Source organism: Salvelinus sp. IW2-2015, unplaced genomic scaffold, assembly GCF_002910315.2.
Source record: "Salvelinus sp. IW2-2015 unplaced genomic scaffold, ASM291031v2 Un_scaffold1429, whole genome shotgun sequence".
NCBI lineage: Eukaryota > Metazoa > Chordata > Actinopteri > Salmoniformes > Salmonidae > Salvelinus > Salvelinus sp. IW2-2015.
The window spans coordinates 119117-143939 of NW_019942903.1; the positions used below are offsets into that span (position 1 = coordinate 119117).

The 24823-nt window shown below is 45.3% G+C and overlaps 1 non-coding gene across 1 annotated transcript in view; it reads left to right on the forward strand.

The window, feature by feature from the left end:
* The first annotated feature begins 1233 nt into the window (after window positions 1-1233).
* LOC112070801 (microtubule-associated tumor suppressor 1 homolog) overlaps window positions 1234-24823 on the forward strand; it is a 76384-nt gene continuing 52794 nt past the window's right edge. The window contains exons 1-3 of the transcript XR_011475653.1: window positions 1234-1618; window positions 12426-14348; window positions 15591-15825. This is a non-coding gene — a transcript (microtubule-associated tumor suppressor 1 homolog). The remainder of the gene's footprint in view (window positions 1619-12425; window positions 14349-15590; window positions 15826-24823) is intronic.

Consider the following 24823-nt stretch of genomic DNA (forward strand, 5'->3'; position numbering starts at 1 on the left):
TTCCTTTTGTGTTCTCTGTGTGTTATGCAATTGATTTGCCATTTCAATGGCATCCAATTTCCAGGGACTGTTTTCATTTCAAATGTTGCTGTGATCCAGATATGCAGCAAGGTCATTAACAGTGTGTGTGTTCTCATAAGATACCATGGAATAATTAATTTCTGGAGATATCAAGTGAGTCTGTCGTCATGGAGATGTTTTCCTGAATACAGAGTTGTCTCTGTCTTCTTTGCAGAGAAAGTCTTCCTTTCCTCCTGTCATCTTCATATCGCCATGGCGTTCTGATGGTTCCACTGAGCCTGCCAGCGCTGGTTAGGGCAGTGGACATGTCGCGTGCAGCTCTGTCTGTCTGTCTGTGTCTGTCTGTCTGTCTGTCCTGTGCATTAGATATCTTATTCAGCTGGTATTGATATGACACTATCCCTCCGATTTTTAAGTAGCATTAGCGTAGGCCGAAGATGCAGTTGATGTAATATTTAACTACTGTTGTTGATCATAAGTCAGTCTTACTGTGTAGATCCTCCTGTATTTATTCTGTATTTGTCCACATGCTGGAGTTCATGACCTCTGTGTGCTGGGTTTGGGTTCAGAGGTCAGATATCTAAGGTAACTCCCCTGTTAGAAGTGTGTGTGTCACCGGTATAGGCGTTATCCTGAGTGACCTGTGTGTGTGTGTGTGGGCGCATGCATGTGTGCATAAAATTAGCAGTCGTGCATGGATAAGGCCCTTTGTAATCTCTCTATTTACACGGGACTAGCTGATCAGTAGCCCTGTGTATCGGCATGTCACATATTGTAATCTATTTACACGGGACTAGCTGGTCAGCAGCCCTGTGTATCGGCATATCACATCTTGTAATCGTCTGCTGTATTTTCCTTTCCCTCCAGAACCTGGCGCTACTTTTCTGCTGCATCAAATAAGGGTGGGAGACTTTGGCTGCTTAGCAACAGTGAATTCTGATTTGGCTTGGTGGGAAAAGTGGGGGGGGGCAGCATTCTGACCAGGTTACCTTCTCTCTCTCACCACACAACACACACACACACACACACACACACACACACATGCATTCCTCTCCAACAGTGTCAACAGAACTGAACTCTCCCCTCCCACTCTAAGTTAGACCTTGAACATGCCTGGCTGTGTGCTTTAGGAGGAGCGTGTGTGTGCGCGCACTGGAAGTGTGTGTGTGTGTTGTGTCGTGGAGAGAGTTGAGGAGAGCTGCTGCTGCTGGCATGAGGTGCTCATGTAAGGGGGAAAACACATTCCATGGCTGCCTTACACACACTACTTGTCCCCGTCCCTCTCTCTCTCTGAGAAGCTTTGGGGTTAGTTACTGCAGTACTGCCGAGCTGAGCTTCAGAACTGAAGGGGAGGGGTGGTTCTCCCTCTCTCTCTGAACCTCGTCAGTCTGAGTAGAACACTGATAGTATCGGACACAGCGGGGACAACTCTCCCACCACATTAACTGCGCAGCAGCGTGTGTCTTCGTGTGTGTGTGTGTAGCGCTAAAGGGAGAGCACTAAGTGTGTGCCAGGAAAAAGGAGGAGTGTGTAAAAGGAGAAGCAGCACCATTCTGCCTGTGTTTTCTCTCAGTGTACAGAGGGGCTGGATGTCTGGGTAAGTCATGGCCGGAGCAGCAGTACTTTGTATGATGGAGTTTGTGTGTGAAGGGGAGGTAGATAACATGTACAGATAACTTTGCCTTGACTCTGGGGCATGTTTCAGCCTGGGTATTTGAATAGTATGTTTGAACTGAAACAAGTTGGTCAGTATGTTATTACTAACTGAAACAAGTTGGTCAGTATGTTATTACTAATTTGACATTTCCATAATTACCCATGTTCCAGTACATTTGACATTTTAGTCATTTAGCAGACACTCCTATCCAGTGCCTTGCTCAAGGGCACATCGACAGATGTTTATTAGCATAAGACTGACTATCAATTGCTTTTAGCAGACTGACTGAGCATCAGTTGTTTTAACAGACTGACTGAGCATCAGTTGTTTTTAATCAGCCTGCCTAGGGGCATGGATTCCATCAGCATGTTTGGTGAATTGTATAAAGTTGCAGTCCGGTCCATATATTAGCTATGAGCTCTGTACTGTAGTGATCTGCTCTGTAGGTATCTGGTTTGGCAGCTATCCAGCAGCTCTCTCTGACGTTATTAAGAGACTAGACTGATTGGGTGTGTGTGTGGCCGGGACACGCGTCACTGTTACACAGCACAAGGCCATATACACCGGGTCAACACACTTGTTAATGATGTCGCCAGGGGAAAACAGTGTGACGTGCACACACACCCCTTAACAGTCAGATAGTGTCGCATTCACACACACACACCTCAAATACTGTCTACCTCTAAAACAGTGTTAGATTTCACACACACACACACACACACACACTCCAAATACTGTCTACCTCTAAAACAGTGTTAGATTTCACACACACACAGCCTGTAGTTGCATTTGTTTCTTTCCGAGCCCACKGATACAGCGGTGTTTGTATTCTGTTAGGGCACCATTCTCCTGACACGTCTCGTCCTTGGTCTGTGTGACTAAGCACGCTGCTCATTCCTATGGCAACCATTTTTGTTCTGACAGCGTTCTCAGCTAGACCCGAGGTGCTGTCCTGGGAATCTGAAGACACAGGATTATGACGTATCTGACTGCTACATTCCTTGGTGCCGTCTGACTTCCTGATTAGACKGAGCCTGTTGATGCCATATAGATAGAATCTAAGTATCTAATCGTTTTATTGTTACCACAGTCCTAGGGCAGGCAAGATCTATAGCTGTGAGACGCATTAACGATGAATTGACATGATTACCGGCATGTCAGTAATTAACAAGCTCCGGGTGAGTTTTAGTTCAGCCAGGCAGTGGAGCTGCGGAGGGGGGTGTTGAAATGCAGGGTTTCAAGGTACGGTCTGATATCAGTAGTCATGGTGTGGTGTCATACAGCAGAAAGCAAAGGCCTGACCAAGATTTTTTCCCCATGAGGATAAGGTGTGCATTTCAGATAGATCTGCTCTACTGTGCTCTTCTCGGCAAGTAATCGACACGTTGGGTAATTTTGTTCCGTTTCTGATTTGTTTAAATTATGGGAAAGTACAGGTGTTGTGACCAAGCATATGTAACGATTTCTAAGACTGTTGTGAAGTCGGGTAACATTGACGTAAATCAGCTACGGTAGATAAGTGTGACAACTATTCAAATCAATCAAATTTTATTAGTCACATACACATGGTTAGCAGATGTTATGCGAGTGTAGCGAAATGCTTGTGTTCTGTTCGGACAATGCAGTAATACCAACAAGTAATCTAACCTAACAATTCACAACTACTACCTATACACACACACAAGTGTAAGGGACAAAGAATATGTACACAAAGATATATGAATGAGTGGTGGTACAGAACGGCATAGGCAAGATGCAGCAGATGGTATAGAGTACGGTATATACATATGAGATGAGTACTGTAGGGTATGTAAACATAAGTTTAAAAACATTAAACTATTGATTGTCCCATGTGCCTTTATAGGAACGTTGATGGAATGGAAAGTCTAAGCTGAAAAATATGAATGGCTTACATCATTAAATTGGTTTAATAGGAGAAAGGACAGCATGGTTGTAATTAAAAAAAAAATGTTTACCTTTATTTAACTAGGCAAGTCAGTTAAGAACAATTCTTATTTTCAATGACGGCCTGGAACAGCTGATTTACGTCAATGTTACCCGACTTCACAACAGTCTTAGAATAGTTACATATGCTTCGTCACAACCTGTAACTTTTCCTTTTTCTGCTTGTTTCAGGGGCAGACGAAGATTTGTACCTTGCCAGCTGGGGGAATTCGAACTTGAACCTTTCGGTTACTAAGCTCTAACCATATGACTACCCTGCCGCCCCAGGTAATTAAAATATGAAAGAATACCCATACAAGGAAGTTAGCGATCTTAGTAGCTTTCCGACAGGACGTAACTGTAATGCGCTGTGGCTGGAACTGACCGTGTGAAGGATATATAGTTCCAGGGAATAGCCACTCCAGGGCGGTGACCACTGTGCTGATCTACAGGAAGTCTGCCGCATTCCTCGTTGAATGCGGTTTCACAGATGCAAAGAGGAGAGGGAGGAGGAGAGGAGGGGAGGGGGGTGGAGGATAGAGAAGGCGGGAAGGGGAGGAGAGGGTGGTCCGCTTCTGTCGCATCGCGGCTAACACTCTGAACTAGTCGTCGGTATACGCAATTGCGAAACTTGACTGCAGGCAGGGGAAGAGAGTGGTGGGAGCTACACCACCCACCTCACCCGACCCCAATGCCCCGCGCACACCACCCTCCCCGCACCCGACACCACACGCCCTGACATCCCACTATCTCCCACCGATCAAGAGAAGGAGCCAAGACCCCCGAAGCCCCCCCAGGAAGCAGAGGCGAGGCCCCCCACGACAACAGGGGCAAGGGCGCAAGGGAGTGGTGAGGAACGACAGGATGAATAGAGAGAGTTGTAACACTTTATGGTCCGGCCCCCAGCATGGAAAGAGCATTCCCAACCTCCACTTCTGGAACTGCTGCACCCCGAAGCCCTGACTGACTGACTGCCCTCACTGACGGTTAGTGCAAGTGGGGACGCTGTGGAACAAGCTTTAGGGCTGGTACTTATCTCCAGTCAGATTAGTTACGGTGAAAGCAAGGTGTCTTTAGCCTTGCTGGTAAGAGGAAACCTAGACTAATCTTCTGGAATGAGAGGCAGGTTTTCTGTTGAGTCTGTGGAGAGGGATGACGAGAGAGAGGAAGGTTCATAATAGAAGTTTTGATATTTTTCTGTATTGGTTTACTAATGATTTACTTTCACCTCTTTTATTTTGTTTTTCATTCTATGATCTTCAAAGGACGTTATGCAATAGTTAAGCTTAAGTGATGAGTAACTGCCAAAGTTTGAGTCTCGGCTCCAACAGGAAGTGATGTTGTTGTTTGGTCTGATTGCGTATTGTCCAGGAGCCTTGGGGGTAGGCTGTATCATATGATTTGGACCTATGCTGTGTAACATTAGCCTGTGTTTATAGTATATTATTGATCTGTAACTTTAGCCTGTTTGTCTATTATTGATGGAGGTCAATTTACCAGTCGTTGGTATAGCCATTGATTTAATCTGTGTGTGGAGCATCAAGATCGTCAAGTGTGCTGGAGTTGTTTCAATGTACTTCCGTTATTGCCATTTGACCAATAGTCAAATTAAACTAATCATGTTAAAGGTTACTTCTGGTTAGTGAACTCTTGCTCCCTGTAATACCAGTTGTGGATAAAGTGTTACATTTACATGATTACACTGCAGCAGCCAGGCAGGAGTGTGGCCCACAGTCTCATCTCTCTCTGGGTATCTTAGTTCCTTGTTGTTCCGGATGAGTGGTCATCCACCAGCAACTCTGCTGTGTTCCGGAACGGGCGAGATGGAGAGAGAGACTTGCACTTCCCCCACTACCAAACATGCTAGTGGTTTGTTTCTAAAACCCTCACTCTCAATCCTTACCAAACTATATCACTGTCCATCTAGGCTAGTTGTGGTGTGTGTGTGTGTGTGTGTGTGTGTGTGTGTGTGTGTACACGGCAACTCGATAGTGTCTGTTTTTGATACCCAATCTCCTATTGACATTAAAGATGACTTTTAGCTTGATGTTGATGCTACCTCTGCTAAGTCTGCGTCTTGATGGCTACCTCTGCTAAGTCTGTCATGTTGATGCTACTTGCTAAGTCTGTTATGTTGATGCTACCTCTGCTAAGTCTGCGTGTTATGCTAGTCTGCTAAGTCTGTCATGTTGATGCTACCTCTGCTAAGTCTGTCATGTTGATGTATGCTACCTCTGCTAAGTCTGTCTGTTGATGCTACCTCGCTAAGTCTGTCGTGTTGATGCTACTCTGCTAAGTCTGTTGTTGATGCTACCTCTGCTAAGTCTGCCGTGTTATGCTATCTGCTAAGTCTGTCGTGTTGATGCTACCTCTGCTAAGTCTGTCTTGATGTATCTGCCGTTGTTGATGACCTCTGCTAAGTCTGCGTGTTGATGCTACCTCTGCTAAGTCTGTTGTTGATGCTACCTCTGCTAAGTCTGTCGTGTTGATGCTATCTGCTAAGTCGTCGTGTTGATGCTACCTCTTAAGTGTCTGTTGTGCTAAGTCTGCGTGTTGATGCTACCTCTGCTAAGTCTGTCTGTTTGTGCTACCTCTGCTAAGTCTGTCTGTTGTGATGCTGCTAGCTCATTGCTAGTCTGCCGTGTTGATGCTACCTCTGCTGTCTGTCATGTTATGCTAAGTCTGCGTGTTGATGCTCTCTGATAAGTCTGATCTGTTTGATGCTACCTCTGCTAAGTCTTGCCGTTGTTGATGCTACTCTGCTAAGTCTGTCGTGTTGATGCTACCTCTGCTAAGTCTGTCGTGTTGAGCTACAGGTTGGGAGACAAGTATTTGATACACTGCCGATTTTGAGGTTTTCCTTTTACAAAGCATGTAGAGGTCTGTAATTTTTCATAGGTACACTTCAACTGTGAGAGACGGAATCTAAAAAAAATTCAGAAATACACATTGTATGATTTTAAGTAATTAATTTGCATTTTATTGCATGACATAAGTATTTGATCACCTACAACCAGTAGAATTCCGGCTCTCACAGACCCTGTTAGTTTTTTCTTTAAGACCCTCCTGTTCTCCACTCATTACCTGTTATTACTGCACCTGTTTGAACTCGTTACTGTATACAAGACACCTGTCCACACCTCAATCAAACAGACTCCAACCTCTCCACAATGGCCAAGACCAAGAGAGCTGTTATAGGACATTCAGTGAAAATTAGACATGCACAGGCTGGGAGGGCTACAGGACAATAGGCAAGCAGCTTGGTTAGAGAAGGCAACACTGTTGCGCAATTTATTAGAAATGGAAGAAGTTCAAGATGACGGTTCAATCACCCTCGGACTGGGGCTCCATGAAGATATCAACTCGTGGGCATCAACTGATCATGAGGAAGGTGAGGATCGCCCAGAAACTACAACGGCAGGACCTGGTCAATGACCTGAAGAGAGAGCTGGGACCACAGTCTCAAAGAAACCATTAGTACACTACACCGTCATGGATTAAATCCTGGCGACGCAGGTCCCCCTGCTCAAGCGCAGCGCATGTCCAGGCGTCTGAAGTTTGCCAATGACCATCTGGATGAGATCCAGAGAGGAATGGGAGAAGCGTATGTGGTCTGATGAGACAAAAATAGCAGCTTTTTTGGTCTAAACTCCACTCGCCGTGTCTTGAGGAAGAGAAGGTGAGTACAACCCAAGAACACCATCCCACGTGAAGCATGGAGGTGGAAACATCATTCTTTGGGATGCTTTTCTGCAAAGGACAGGATGACTGCACCGTATTGAGGGGAGGATGGATGGGCCATGTATCGCGAGATCTTGGCCAACAACCTCCTTCCCTCAGTAAGAGCATTGAAGATGGGTCGTGGCTGGTCTTCCAGCATGACAACGACCCGAAACACACAGCCAGGGCAACTAAGGAGTGGCGCGGTAAGAGCATCTCAAGGTCCTGGAGTGGCCTAGCCAGTCTCCAGACCTGAACCCAATAGAAAATCTTTGGAGGGCTGAAAGTCGTATTGCCCGCGACAGGCCCGAAACCTGAAGGATCTGGAGAAGATCTGTATGGGGAGTGGGCCAAAATCCCTGCTGCAGTGTGTGCAACCTGGTCAAGAACTACAGAAACGTATGATCTCTGTAATTGCAACAAAGGTTTCGTACCAAATATTAAGATTGCTTTTCTGATGTATCAAATACTTATGTCATGCAATAAAATGCAAATTAATTACTTAAAATCATACAATTGATTTTCTGGATTTTTGTTTAGTTCCGTCCTCACATAGTTGAAGTGTTCCATTGATAGAAATTAAGACCTCTACATGCTTTGTAAGTAGGAAACCTGCAAATCGGTCAGTGTATCAATACTTGTTTCCCCACTGTACTCTGCTAAGTCTGTCGTGTTGATGCTACCTCTGCTAAGCTTGTGGTTGTGTGTACTCTGCTAAGTTCGTTGTCGTGTTGATGCTACTCTTGCTAAGTCTGCCGTGTTGATTCCGTAGTCTCGTTGTGTTACTTGCTAAGTTGCGTGTTGATCTACCTTGCTAAGTTGCCGTGTGTTGTGTACTTGCCTAGATCTGCCGTGTTGATGCTACCTCTGTTTAAGTTCTGCGTGTTGATGCTACTCTGCTAAGTTGCCGGTTTGATGCTACTTGCTAATGTCTGCGTGTTTGTCTCATCTAAAGTTGCTTGGTACTTTTTTTTGTTTTCTTCCTAGTTAGGTATTGAGTTCTAGGCTAATAGTCAGTGGGTGCCTTTTTAAACTCTGAATCTCTCACTCCTCCACTCTCCACCTCCGCTTCGTTTATAGTATCAAAGGGTGCACTAATAGCGTGGCAGGGTTCTTCCCTCTCAACATCGCAGCGTGTACATTTACCCATAACCCCCTGGGGGACTAAGAGTGTAATGTGAACGGACACCAACTCTTAGATGTTGGGAGCGCAGCTCTGACTGAAGCCCAGAATGTCAGTCGGAGTCCCACATGGCACACTATTCCCWAAGTGCACTACTTTTGACCGGGGCTCATAGGYTTACCCATAGGACTCTGGTCAAAAGTAGTGCACTAAATAGGGAATAGGGTACTGTTTGGGACTTGGACTCCGTTCAAGAGCCTTTTGACCAAARGTGCCACTCGCTGTTTCCTTAATTCTAATGATCATTCTAGGCCAGTGTGTAGAGATGGGAGGATGTCATTAGAGTGTGGGTGTCACTGTTACTAAATGGAGTTGATCCAGTGATATGTAAGGATCTATTGGATTGTACGTTGTAGAGGGCTGTAGTCTCTTTCTAAACAGGCCACTCTACTAGCTAATTAGCAGCTGGCTAGCTGGYTGTTTTGAGTTCAAGGTTGAGTGGAGAAGCCTGAAGCAAGAGCCAAGAGAGGACACCTGAGATGACAGAGGTTGAGCGCAGATGCTCGGGAGTGTCCTACAAGGTTACTTTGGGCAATTGTCGACGTACAGTGAGCATAGCAACCCGGCTACAGAGACCAGTCATCATTGCTCCGGGTCCAGACCTGTCTGACCCTGTCCCTGACCAAGGCTCCTGAGTCTTTTACTTGGCTGTGACCGACTGATGCTCCCTCCATCCACACAGACATGTATCACACCACGTCACATGATTCATTTGTTTATTTAATTATTGTTTATTTATTTAGATCGATTGCACATCAGCTCTTAGCTGACAATGTGGTACACCTTGACGATAAACTAAACCTTAATGTAGCATTCATGAAGCCTTCAAAACACTCTTGTCATAGGAAACACACAATTCTCTTGACATTAAACCTCAGCTCTAACAACCCTTTAACACAAACACCCCCCCCCCCACCCACCAGCATGGCAGAGCTGTACAATGCTACAGTGGTACCTCCCTCCTCTCAGGTTGACCTGTTCTGTATTGGTAAATACCCAAAGGGCAGTGGCTCTATATTGGACTCTGTCTCAGGTGTTACCAGCTCACCTGTCAGCTAGCGTTCCCACCAACTGCAGAGGGCTAATGCATGTTTGATAAGGCCAGTGTGATACACACACACACACCACACACAACACACACACACACACACACACACCAACACACACACACACACACACACACACCACACAGGTCTGCAGTTCGCCCGCCCAGCCCTAACTCATGCATTAGCAATGAGACAGGGTCACACTCCATGGCACGGATGAAGAGTCACCACAGCACCAGTAATACAACTCAGAACAGCAGAAGGAAGGGTCCCCACAACACCAGTAACACAACTCAGAACAGCAGAGMGAAGAGTCCCCACAACATCAGTAACACAACTCAGAACAGCAGAGTGATGAGGATACATGGTCACTGGCTGGATAACAATGCACAGACTGCAGTCTTCACTTACTGCTAACTGCGTCCCACACATCAGATTAACCGTGATGGCATTTAGAATAACCAATTAGCCTACTGAATGAAGTGGTTAATGCCATCACTGTGCATTTGAATGGCTTCCTGAATCTTATTTATTCAACCTATATTCATACAGGCAAATCAGTTAAAGATGCACTATGCAGAAATCGCTCCACCATTTCCTGGTTGCTAAAATTCCAAAATGTGCCTAATTTCAATTTATGTGACAAAAAAATAGCGTGTTGTAAAGTCTTTGTACCATCTTAACCGCTGTGAAATATATTTTCTATYACCAAAAATCTTGTATTTTCAGCTGTTTTGAAGCTGGTGTCCAGAAGTAAAAGACTAAATTTAATTCTGGGAAGTATAGAAATAACGCACATAGAACACGTCTACCGCTTCTTAGACTTTGATGCGAATGACCGATCTATAAATTGCATTTCTATGTGAATTTGGTTAGGTCGCCCAAAAAGTTACATATTGCAGCTTTAAGAACTAATTATCACATACCATGACAACCTGACAAGTATTGGGTTGGTTGATGATTTTTGAGTGTGCAGTAGGTTGTTGTTGGAGTGAATAGGGGTGGAATTTTATCGAGAACACGCTTGGTAAGGCAGTACTATCGGTTACTCTCACTGTTGTCTAGGTGTAGTAGTGAGCTCATAGTCTCTATAGGCTTCCTATTGTCACTGGGCCATTCATTGGTGAAGCACTGTCCTGGATATGAAAATAAAACTGATCCTTTTTATAGCCCGTCTCTTTCTCACTCTGACCCAGATTAACACACACACTGACAGGCAGGAGGGAGTCTTTTAGCCTGTATACCACAAGCTATCTATCTTAGTTTTTGGATATGGAGCTGCAGATTGTTCCTCGTTTAGACCAAGCTCTCGCATCGTGTTCCCAGAGGACTGCTAGGTAAATGGAGGTTCCTCTCRCTCTCTCCGGATCTTTCCCTCTCAGGAACCCGCTGCATATCTGTTGTTTACTTGGGAAAAGCAAAGTGACTCCATCTGGTGTTTTCAGTATCTCAGCAAGCGAACACTTTCCCCTTCATCGTTATCATGTGCACAAGATCTGGGGTGTGTTCATTCAACAACAAAAACAAGTGTTTCTTATTGGACAAGTTCAGGCCGTCCTGCCATGTTTCAGTCCGTTTTCTGATGTTTGGTGCCTAATGAATGCCACCCTGAKCTTTTCTGTTTCTCCACTTAATTCAGTTTAGTCTCTGCATTCACCCTCGTACTGTAGAGTTGTGGGCCTCTGGCACGTCCCAAACGACACTATAGCAGTTTTCCCCAACTCCAGTCCTCCAGTATCCTAAACAGCACACGTTCTTGTTGTAGTCCCCCAGACAAACTCACCTGATTCAACTCATTGAGGGCTTGATGATTAGTTGACAAGTTGAATCAGATGTGGTTGCCCTGGGCTACAGCAGAAATGTGTACTGGAGGACTGGAGTTGGGAAACAATTCCCTACACCACTACATTTGACCAGAGCCCCATGGGGCCTGCTTAAAAAGTAGTGCATTAAAAGGGGAATAGGGTYTCATTGGGACGCACTCTACTGTACGTCTATGGCCTTTCTAACACTGCCTTAACATCAACAGAGCTATTGTTTGTAGCTTTTATGAAAGACCATTTCTGTAACAGTGTGGTGAGGCTCTTTGTATTGCTCACACCACCCTGTCAATACTACACAGACCAACTTTCCACCATCTTTCCCCTTGGTTATGAGTATTAAAGCCAGTTTTATTAATTACGGACAATATTTCATCTTAAAATGGTTGACCTCAGTGGTTTAAATGGCAACAGATTCTTAACGCCATATTAATTACTTTTAGTGGAAACTATGACGGCTTTCTGCGTATTGTAATGCCACCTACTGTATGAACGGCAGGGTATCAGTTCTTTGAAAGTCCTTCCAAGAGAAAAGGTTTTTGAATTTGGGATTCAAGCATTACATGAGTTTCCACATCATAACTAATTAGGTTATGTTGGTACACTGTGCTTTTGTTGAAATGTTTTGTGTTGTGGTCCCGTGTGGCTCAGTTGGTAGAGCATGGCGCTTGCAACGCCAGGGTTGTGGGTTCATTCCCCACGGGGGGACCAGGATGAATATGTATGAACTTTCCAATTTGTAAGTCGCTCTGGATAAGAGCGTCTGCTAAATGACTTAAATGTAAATGTTGTGGTGCATTTTTTGTGGTTTAATCACTTCCTATGTTTGACCAACAGAGGGCAGCAGAGTTCTCTGTCGCGCTGTCTATCTGTTTGTCTCTGTCTGTCTCGCTGTCTTTCTGTCTCTGTTTATGATACTGTTATGTTCATATCGTAGACACTGTCAAATAAAGTATTTTTGACATTGGAGATAATAAATTGCTAACTGTGATGTGATATTGATGCCTGTGTTTCCTTGTCGTTGTGTTTTCCAGAGGTTTTCAGAGGAGGAGCTCTGAAGAGTATGGACTCCACTCCAYTGACTGAACTAAAGGGTCAGTTGAAGAGGCCTTAGAATGGGATCACTTCTCACTTCCTCACTTGTCCAAAAGTGCACTTCAGTATCTACCTCTCAGTGACTCTGTGACTCCTAGGCCTATAGGGACTGCTGACTTCTTATCACTGGTGTTGATCTGAGTCAGCTTTAATCAATGAAACACCTTGCTCAGTAGAKGTCTGCCCACATAGGTAAACATGGAGTTCTCCGTGGTTTGACCTTGTTTTGAGGTCTTTAGCAGTTAYCGACATCAGCTTTCCCCACGCACTCCCGAAGACCAGAGATGAGTGTGTCTCAGCCCGGGGAACGTGTCCCCGTCGGGGGKATGAATGGCTCCGCAATGAGGCTCCCCCTCCTCCGCACCYGCGACCAAAATGGCAATGCTTTCCCTGTCTCCTCTTCCTCCTCCTCTTCCTCCCCAGACTCCCTGCAGAGTCTGAGCAGCCTGGACGTCGACATGGAATGCGTGATGTCGACCCAAATCAAAATGGCCGTTGTCTCACCCGCTGCGGAACTGCCTCAGACAGAGTTCTCGGAATCCAACGACAACTCGGTGTCCGTCTACGTGGACGCTAATGAGGACTCCTGGAATGACAACCTGACCCTCGCCATGAGCATTGCTGGGATACGAGAGCATAGCAACGGTAGCCAAGGCGATCTCCATGACAACATTAGCAGTGTGGCGAGCAACAGCGGTGGGAGAAGGGACTCTTCTCCGGACTCGGCGGCCACGGAGATCCCCGGTGACGATGATGATGTTGATGATGWGGAAGGGTCGTTCTTGTCGGTGAGCTCGGACATGGTGATGAGGAGAATCAGCCTGAGCGACTCGGAGCGGCTCCCCAGCAGCGGGGTGTCCATCCTGGAGGACTCGGACACGGCCTCCCCCTCCACAACGGCTCCCATCCAGGCTTCACTCTCCGCCCCATTGCCTGACCTCTGTAAGGGCCTCGAGGGGAGGAAGAGTCCTCATGCTGGAACCGTCACCATGGAACTCCAGAACCTCCAGACCGGAGCTAGCAGCTCACCAGGRCTGCCCGATAGAGAGGRGCTTCAGGTGGGGGTGGATCTGCCCAAGGAGGRCTGCACTCTGGATGTTCTCCCCATGGTGGAGGCAGCGGACACCGAGCCTGGTGTGGCACTAGAGGTTCTTCTCAGTGAGACTATAGTGTCTCCAGATTCTYAAGGCTTCACTGTAATCTCCCAGACCTCTACCTCAGTACAAGTCTCCAAGGGTGTGYATTTGGCAGTGTCCCCCTTTACCGTTCCCCAGTCTCCAAACAAAGGGTCCAAAGGTGCGAACCCCGCCTTCCGCAAGACCAAGGAACACCCGTGTGCAACTCGGGTCAAACTGAYCGCCGCCATCGCCAAGACGGCGGTCACCACGACATCCAAACCTGGTAGGACCGACATCAAGAGGTTCCCCAAACCCGACCTGAAGAACGTCAAGTCTAAGGTCATGTCCAGGCCTGCCTCTACAACCAGAACAGCCAATCAGACACAGGGAAAAACTGCTCCGGCCAATGAAAAGAAAGCGCCAGACGGAGTCAAAAGACAAAGGTTGTCTTTGGGTCAAAKCAAAGTAGCTTCGCTGAAGCCGAGCCCCAAACCCAGCCCCAATCAAAACGCAGAGCCCAGAGTCTCTAACCAATCCGAGAAGAGGAGGATGGGCACTTTAGCCAATMGCATTCGCTCCACCTCCAGCAGCTCTCTGGGTTCAGAGTTGGCTGTGGATGGGCACCAGAGGACCCTAACCCCAAATGGAGAAGAGGGTACTACAGGAGGGTGTACTACAGAGGACACTACAGAGGACACTGCAGGGGGTGAGACACCTGTAGAACAAAGGAGAAGCAACGGCACAGTAAGTAGCGCACACTGTGTGTGTGTGTGTGTGTGTGTGGGGGGGGGGGGGGTTGTTCTATTACGCCCCTGTTTGAATAGTTTGAGAATCTTTCCTTCGTTCCTCCCTCTCTTCCTTGTAATAATCACTGATCTGCATGTCACATGATATAAGACCACACACCAGWCTGSCCTCACCCAATTCAACTTGGCCAGATCAGTGATTTCCTCCAAGAAGTTAGGAAAGATGTATTTTTAGTACCCACAACAGTCAGTTAGTGAACTAAGATTTCCAGTCACCAGGAACATACTGTACTTTATCAGGATGATATGACGCATGTATAGAACYAGCCCAAGGCTGGTTTCATCTCTAAACGGTGGGAGCAGTGGTTTTAGGTGAGGGAGTGGCAGTGGTTTGTTGTTGGTATTTTGCCTTTTAAAACCATTGACAGGTTTCAACTCTTCCTGTGTTTGTGAGTGGCGTGATTGAGTAGTTCCTCAGGCAAGTCTGGCTGCGAGCATGTCATCACATGATTTAGCTATGTTGTTATTCAGGCTTAAGTAATCCATGGCTAAAGGAGGGCTTTGGGTTTAAATGTCAACTTTATCATTCACTGCAGTATACTGCTGAACATTGAACACAGACCAGTTTTGGGGTTCTGTTGAATGACAACATGAAATGCAGCGACCCCAGAACATCTTTTGGAATGTCTTGAGATCTGCGGGTGTGTGTGACGTCGGTTGTTGAATGTTCCGCCACATTCTGTTCTCAGTTTGAAACAGTCCTCCCGACCAGATTTCTTCTCAGACACTTCTCATATGAAGGCACAAGCCATTTGTCAAACTGTTCTGAACAGCGTCAGAGTAGTCTGAACATTTATAGTAGTCAAGTCTTTTCTTTTGAAAACTCGCCTGCAAACTCACTCCATATGTGCCCTGTGTTTACAGAAGACGGAAGAGGGGGAGGAAAGAGGGGGAGGAAATAAAGAGGGAGGGAATAAAGAGGGAGAGAGAAACTGGTCCCAGCAGTGAATCCCAGAGGGAATGTAATACAATAGCAACTTTTTTACCTCAGAGTTCCAGCCTACTCCTATTTCCTCTCTCTCTCTCCTCCCCCTCCTTCTCACTCCTCCTGCCTGTGTGCGTCTACTTCCACATTTCTGCCTACYACTCTGGAATGGCCAACACCATGGTCTCGGTGCGCAGCTCCGAGCTGGGCCCCATGGGCTGGGACGCGGTAACTAAACGACAGCTCTTTCTGCAGAAGGTCTCCTCCAAGCTGGGGCCCTCATCGGTCAGACAGCTGCCCCAGGTCAAGGGCAGGGGGCCCGGGGGAGCGAGCAACACCGGGGGACCCTCCCTGTCTCCCACCTCTCCAGCTCCAGTAGGAGGGAGTTTTGGCTCCAGGCTGCCCCCTCCCGCTCCTCCTACGACGGGGAAGGACGGCCAGACCACTGGGAGTGTGTCTCCACCAAGAGGACGACCAAGTCAGCCAGCTGGTGACTACACACACACACACACACACACACGTCTTTCTGTGTGTCAGCAACTTGATAAAGTGTATAAATGACAAAGTGTAGAAAACAGACGTTGCTGTGTGTGTAGAGACTTGAAACTGTGTGTGAGAGAATGTGTGTGTGTGTGTGAGTGAGCGCGTGTGAGTGAGCGCGTGTGAGTGAGGTGTGTGTGAGTGAGGTGTAGTGGAATGTGAAAGGCATTCTCAGCTCTGCAGTGTCAGCCTGCTCATTTCCTGCTGCTGCTGCAGAGATGAGGGCACTTAAACACACTCTGGTTTGGGTGAACAAGACACACACTGGTACGCATCACACACACGCACGCTCCATACGCGCGCGCGCACACGAGCACACGAGCACACGAGCACACGAGCACACGAGCACACGAACACACGAACACACGAACACACGAACACACGAACACACGAACACACGAACACACGAACACACGAACACACGAACACACGAACACACGAACACACGAACACACGAACACACACACACACACACACACACGAACAAGACAATCAGACAGAAACAAACACATGGAGCAACAGAGAGATTGTGTGTGTGGACGTGTTTAACCAGAAGTCCCCACAAGAATAGTAAACAAACAAAAATTTGACTAACTGCGGACATTTTGTTGGTCCCCACAAGGTCAAATGCTATTTCTATGGGGTTTAAGGTTAGAATTAGTGTTAGGTTAGAATTAGAGGTTGACTGATTAATCGGTCCCGATTTCAAGTTTTCATAACAATCGGTAATCAGCATTTTTGGATGCCGATTATGGCCGATTACATTGCACTCCATGAGGAGACTGCGTGGCAGGCTGACCACCTGTTACGCGAGTGCAGCAAGGAGCCAAGGTAAGTTGCTAGCTAGCATTAAACTTATCTTATAAAAAACAAACAATCTTAACATAATCACTAGTTAACTACACATGGTTGATGATATTACTAGTTTAACTAGCTTGTTCTGTGTTGCAAATAATCAATGTGGTGCCTGATAATTTATCATCGAATCACAGCCTACTTCGCCAAATGGGTGATGATTTAACAAACGCGTTTGCGGAAAAAGCACTGTCGTTGCACCAATCTACCTAACCATAAACATCAATGCCTTTCTTCAAATCAATACACATAAGTATATTTTTTTCAAACCTGCATATTTAGTTTAAAGAAATTCATGTTAGCAGGCAATATTAACTTGGGAAATTGTCACTTCTCTTGCGTTCAGTGCAAGCAGAGTCAGGGTATATGCAGCAGTTTGGGCCGCCTGGCACGTTGCGAACTGTGTGAAGACCATTTCTTCCTAACAAAGACCGTAATTAATTTGCCAGAATTGTACATAATTATGACTTAACATTGAAGGTTGTGCAATGTAACAGCAATATTTAGACTTATGGATGCCACCCGTTCGATAAAATACGTAACGGTTCCGTATTTCACTAAAAGAATAAACGTTTTGTTTTCGAAATGATAGTTTCTGGATTTAACCATATTAATGACCAAAGGCTCGTATTTCTGTGTGTTTATTATTATTATTATTATTAAGTCTATGATTTGATAGAGCAGTCTGACTGAGCGGTGGTAGGCAGCAGCAGGCTCGTAAGCATTCATTCAAACAGCACTTTCCTGCGTTTGCCAGCAGCTCTTCGCAATGCTTGAAGCACAGCGCTGTTTATGACTTCAAGCCTATCAACTCCCGAGATTAAGCTGGCAATACTAAAGTGCCTATAAGAACATCCAATAGTCAAAGGTATATGAAATACAAATGATATAGAGAGAAATAGTCCTATAATTACTATAATAACTACAACATAAAACTTCTTAACTGGGATTATTGAAGACTCATGTTAAAAGGAACCACCAGCTTTCATATGTTCTCATGTTCTGAGCAAGGAACTTAAACTTAAACTTAAAGGAACTTGTCCTCACAAGGTTAGCTGTACAAGGTTGTGTGTGTGTGTGTCGATCTCCAGACTGTGTGTTTCTGCTTGGATCTGTCTCAGTTCTGCGCAGAGTTACATAAGATAACTCGCTCTCTATTTTCATCTCACTCTCTCTCTCATCATGTTCCCTCACCACATGTAACCTACTGCATCTTTTAAAAGCCATTTAAAATTGGAGACACTGACTGTGTGCTGTGCGTGTGACCATGCGTGTCTGCGGTCTAATTTTACTCTAACTTCCCTCTGTGTGTCCTCAGAGGAAGTTGAAAAGCATATGCAACCCTCTCTCTCTCTCTCTCTCTCTCTCTTTTTGGGTCTTTCGCTCCTTCTTCCTTCTTTCGGGTCCTCTCTTCCTTCTGCCAGAGGGGTTGGATCTAATGTTTGATTCTCTCGGTCCCCATACACACAAGGCTTTTCTTGTGTGAGGAAATTGAGACTACTGTTAGTGTGACGTGGGTCATTGGGAGTAAGTCCCAAATGCCACCCTATTCCCTATATAGTGCACTGCTTTTGACAAAAGCCATATGAGCCCTGGTAAAAAGTAGTCCACGACATAGGGAATAGGGTGTCTTTTGGGACGTAGTCTTAGTTACGCGAGACATCAACATGTTCTCTTCCATCTACTCTTCAGACGTAGAAAATGTACGCCTTTCCTACGCACTTCTCAGTGTTTGGTATTCAGACATACCTTATTCAGTCACGTAACGCACTCTGCATTTTCATTCAATGGGGTTTTCAGTACATTTATCTTAAGCCATCCCTTTAAATACGGTCTACCTTTGATTTAGAATTCTGTTGACCGACTCACTAGAATATATGGAGAGAACAGGTTCAGAATATTAGGGATCAATGAAAGAAAGCCATCTAAATTAATGCATTTTCATCTCTGTTTTACATTTACATTTTAGTAATTCAGCAGACGCTCTTATCCAGAGTGACATACAGGAGCAATTAGGGTTAAGTGCCTTGCTCAAGGGCACAGGGCACATCGGCAGATTTTTCACATAGTCGGGACGGGGATTCGAACCAGCGACCTTTCGGTTAATGGTCCAACGCTCTTAATCTCTAGGCTACCTGCCACCCTGTTTTAGCACCAATTGGCAGATTTAAAAAATAGTCTGATTTTGTAAATTATTTAGGGTTAAGAAAGTATTTGAGTCATAAAACAGGTTTGGAGAGCCTTAAATGAAATATACTATGGTTTGATTCATCCTGAAAATTGCCACCTTCAGTTTGTCAACCCATGGTAATGTTGCAAGATTAGTGTCCATAGAATTATAACAMGGAGAAAAATGTACAGTAGTACCCTCACCTATTACCTGCACTAACCATCAGGTTCTAACTGTTACGGCTTGGTCTGCACTCCGCTCCATAACAATTTAGTTAGCCTACATATAGAAACAAATTAGATCAACTGATACTAATGATCCTCAGCAACCATACGGACGTGGCGGCGTTTACAGAGGAAGAAAATGAATGTAAACGAAACAATGGAATGATAATATAGGCTATACCACCTGAAGGGAACTAACAGTAAATTGGCGGTTGAYTATGTGTGGTTATTAGGTCTACTGACGGTTGATACTGATAGTGGCTAATATGTAACATGATAGAAATAGGAAACAGAGAAAGTCGGGGTAGCCTATAATTAAGACATTCGAGAGTAACCATCCCTGAAAGTTAAAATGCGGTACAATTAAAATTCTGAATAATGCCAAAGCATTTCATAAACTTTACTGTGGGAAAGTTGATTTGTTGATAATGATTTGTTACTGCCAAATGACTGGTTTAACGTTTTGTCTCCCGCGACTATAATGTAAAATGGATCTAAAACAAGTCATTTATATTTACAATCCCCTGATCCAAACGGATGACTCATTTACCTAGCTCTTATCGATCGCTCTTATCGATAGCTCTTATCGATAGCTCTTATCAAGTTGTAAATGACAATGTATGGCGAATGGTGTTATTTCTGTCTGAAAAAAGAAAGTAGAGTGTTTTTCCACTTGGAACGGGTAGGTAGACATTCATGGTTTCCTTGCAGGTAAAGATGGTCAAATTATGAGGGAATTAAGTCAAGGTCAGAATACAGCGTAATCTGAGACACACCTCCTCCACACCTTCATTAATACGGTGTATCTGTAGACACACCTCCTCCACACCTTCATTAATACGGTGTATCTGTAGACACACCTCCTCCACACCTTCATTAATACGGTGTATCTGTAGACACACCTCCTCCACACCTTCATTAATTACGGTTATCTGTAGACACACCTCCTCCACACCTTCATTAATACGGTGTATCTGTAGACACACCTCCTCCACACCTTCATTAATACGGTGTATCTGTAGACACACCTCCTCCACACCTTCATTAATTCAAGCTCCACCCCAATGAATAGCAGGTGAATAGAATGCTATTCTCATGCTTAAGGTCAATATATGCATGGAGAGGAAAGTGCATAAAAAAAGGAATTGCGTTCCATTTACACACGCTTAACCCGAGTCGGAATTCCCCCACAATAGCCTGTCTGTAATTTAACTATTTGTTTCCATAACCACTAGGCTGCAGTGTGTGATTTGGGACAGTTGGGATTCCGGGGTGGATTGGATTTGAGGGTGTGTGGAAGAATGAATCTATCAGAAAACCAGATCTGCGTCTTGTCAGAAAAGGTCAAATTCTGAGCGGACAACAGTTTGCTTGTTTCTGAAAAACGGTGCCAAATTTGACCCCGAACTCTGGKCACGTTGAAAAGGCGTCTTTGAGAAGCACATTCAGAAACCTTCTCCACCCAAATAAGAGTTCAAAGGCTGTCTGTTACTCAATCACCATCATTTGTTTCAAATCCAATGAAATGTTATTGGTCACATATACGTGTTAAGCAGATGTTATTGCGGGCGGAGCGAAATGCTTGTGTTTCTAGCTCCGACAGTGCAGTAATATCTAACAAGTAATATCTAACAATTTCGCAACAATACACAAATCTAGGTAAAGGAATGGAATTAAGAATATATCAATATTTGGACGAGCAATGTCAGKGCGGCATAGACTAAAATACAGTAGAATAGTATAGAYTACAGTGTATATACATATGAGATGAGTAATACAAAATATGTAAACATMATTAAAGTAACTAGTGTTCCATTTATGGCCAGTGATTTCAAGTCTATGTATATAGGCAGCAGCCTCTAATGTCCTAGTGATGGCTATTTAACAGTCTGGTGGCCTTGAGATAGAGACTGAAAAACAGCTTCTGTCCCTGCTTTGATGCACCTGTACTGACCTCGCCTTCTGGATGATAACGGGGTGAACAGGCCGTGGTTCGGGTGGTCGTTGTCCTTGATTTATCTTTTTGTCCTTCCTGTGGCATCAGGTGCTGTAGGTGTCCTGGAGGGCAGGTAGTGAGCCCCCGGTGGTGCGTTGGGCAGACCTCACCACCCCCTGGAGTGCCCTGTGATTGCGGGCGGTGCAGTTCAAATCAAACTTTATTTGTCACATGCGCCGAATACAAGTGTAGACCTTACCGTGAAATGCTTACTTACAGGCCCTTAACCAACAGTGCAGTTCAAGAGGAGTTGAGAAAATATTTACCAAATAAAAAATAAATAAGGTAAAATAAATAACACAATAACAACATGTAGGTAGGGATGAAGTGACTGCTGCTACTCGCTGTTTATTATCTATGCATAGTGTACAAAACAAATGGGGGGGTCAATGTAATAGTCTGTTGGCCATTTGATTAATTGTTCAGCAGTCTTATGGCTTGGGGGTAGAAGCTGTTAAGGAGCCTTTTGGTCCTAGACTTGGCACTCCGGTACTGCTTGCCGTTCGGTAGCAGAGAAAACAGTCTATGACTTGGGTGACTGGAGTCTCTAACAATTTTATGGGCTTTCCTATGACACTGCCTATTATATAGGTCCTGGATTGCAGGAAGCTTGGACCCAGTGATGTACTGGGCCGTTAACACTAGCCTCTGTAGCGCCTTACGTTCAGATGCCGAGTGGTTGCCATACCAGGCGGTGACGCAACCGGTCAGGATACTCTCGATGGTGCAACTATAGAACGTTTTGAGGATCTGGGGACCCATGCCAAATCTTTTCAGTCTCCTGAGGGGAAAAGGTTTTGTCATGCCCTCTTCACAGCTGTCTTGGTGTGTTTGGACCATGATAGTTTGTTGGTGATGTGGACACCAAGGAACTTGAAACTCTCGACCCGCTCCACTACAGCCCCATCGAAGTTTCATAGGGGGCCTGTTCAGCCCGCCTTTTCCTGTAGTCCACGATCAGCTCCTTTTGTCTTGCTCACATTGAGGGAGAGGTTGTTGTCCTGGCACCACACTGACAGTTGGTTTGGTGTAAAAAAGTGTCCGTACCAGGCGTTGATACAGGGTGCTCTCAATTCTGCATCTGTAAAAGTTTGAGAGGGTTTTAGGTGCCAAGCCAAAAAAAGTTCAGCCTCCTGAGGTTGAAGAGGCGATGTTGCCTCTATCTTCACCACATTGTCTGTGTGGTGGGACCATTTCAGTTTGTCAGTGATGAGTACGCCCAGGAACTTGAATCTTTCCACCTTCTCCACTGCGGTCCAGTCGGTGTGGATACGGGGTGTTCCTCTGCTGTTTCCTGAAGTTCACCACACTCCTTTGTTTTGTTAACGTTGAGTGAGAGGTTATTTTCCTGGCACCACACTCCCAGAGCCCTCACCGGTCTCGTCGTTGTTGGCAATCAAGCCCACTACTGTTGTGTCATCTCCAAACTTGATATTGCGTTGGAGGCATGCTTGGCCTAATGTCTTATGTGGTTACTGAGGCAACATGCTTGTGTTCAAAGACATGCTTGTGCTTGTGTTCATTCTTACCTTGTTGTAAACACTCACCGCAAGGTGAACACACACACAACTCCTAATGTTGCCTAGGTAACATAAACATGTATATGTGTATCTTCCTAAGACATTCAGGCAACCAACACACAGCTATAAGTTCTCAATTATACACTGATTATACAAAACATTATGCTCTTTCCATGACATAGACTGACCAGGTGAATCCAGGTGAAAGCTATGATCCCTTATTGATGTCACTTGTTAAATCCACTTCAATCAATGTAGATGAAGGGGAGGAGGATTTTTAAGCCTTGAAACATGGATTGTGTATGTGTGCCATTCAGAGGGTGTGTCTTTGAACGGGGTATGGTAGTAGGTGCCAGGCGCACTGGTTTGTGTCAAGAACTGCAGCGCTGCTGGGTTTTTCACGCTCTAAATTTTTCTCGTAAGTATCAAGAATGGTCCACCACCCAAAAGACATCCAGCCAACTTAACACAACTGTGGAAAGCATTGGAGTCAACATGGGCCAGCATCTCTGTGGAACGCTTTCAACACCTTGTACTGTAGAGGACGAATCGAGGCTGTTCTGAGGCAAAGGGGAGGGTGCAACTCAATATTAGGAAGGCGTTCCTACAGTATGTATTCGCTGTCAAAGGGCTATTTTGGTGGTACTGCAGTAACTAAAATTGTACACAGGAGGTCTATTCAGTCGTGTTACTGTACTATCCAACAGCTTGAGCTAGACGTTTCCTGTACACACAGATCCAGGACCAGCTTGCCCTGCTCCAGTCCTAACCCTGATCATCATGAGGGAAAACGTCAAACTGACCGTACAGCAGATCATTGTTATCCTACTAGTAATCTCTACACAGCAGTGGTCTTCCTCTCTTTCCTGTCTCTGATGAGCAAAGCCGATGGAGGCGAAACCCACAGGTCCACTCAGGGCGTTGTCCTGGATACACATGTACACATCCTTGAGTTTTGACACACACAAACAACATCTCTGCTATTGTCTCTCACACAGTCTCTCTCTCTCTCTCTCTCTCTCTCACACTCTCTCACTCTCTCACTCTCTCACTCTCTCACTCTCTCACACACACACACACACACACACACACACACACACACACACACACACCACACACACACACACACACACACAGGGCAGTGGTGTGAAAAGGGAAGAGCCATAGGTCCTTGGGGAGGTGTTCCTACTGAAGTCGAAGCATGTTTTGATTAAGTACTGGAAAAAAGAAAAAAGGAAAGGAGGGAGGAGGATGTATTGTTAGTTCCCACCAAGCCCTCCCCTAAGCTGGAACAGCCCAGGGGTTACCAGACCTGGGTCAAATTAAACTACAGTATTAGGTTCCGTTGGTCATTGACAGACATTGTACCAGACATTGGTCAAATGAATATGTGAAAAGGTATTAGCGTTGTGCGTGTGATTCATCTTGTGTGGCGCTAAATCCAAACGCAGCTCAAGTATCTGGAATAGCTATATGATCCAGGGTCCTGTTCAATATCAGCTAGTAGAAACTATTTACAACAGAGTGAAACAGGAAAGTACTTAATTAACTTGTACCATAGCACTAAGAATTTAGTTTCCAGGTACATAAAAAAAAAAAAAATAAAATTGTAACTAGGCACGTGTTGCCAAATGTGTTGTTACGTTGTGGCCCACTGAACATGGCCCAGGTCTGCTCTGAGGTGTAAGACTAGCCATGTATCCAGATAGTTCATATCATGTTATTATACAGATGCTGTTAGCGTCACTGCAGTTTATTACGTTACGGAAGTGCCCAGTGCTCTGTTACAGTATTCAGCAACACTACAGGGGCCAGCCAATAGGAACATAACCCCTCTCTCTGTGAAAGACCAACCCTGTTCTATTTCAGAACCTTTGACTGGAGGTCACAAACCTCATTCACCTCACACTGGAGACACATCTCTGCACCCTAACCTGTGTGTGTGAGAGAGAGAGCTTGTCTAAACCTGCTGATATGTCTGTATATATCCATCAATGTCACCCTACTGTATGTCACTTACTTTGTGCTGATATGGGCACTTCTCTATACGTCTCTGTATGTACGCAGTGCCAGAGGGGGTTTTCTCTCTCACTCCCTCCTCTCTCCTATTCATCCTTCCTCTGCTAGCTCAGCTGTGTCACTAGATAAAAAATATGTATCTTCTAGTAGGGCATGTTTATACA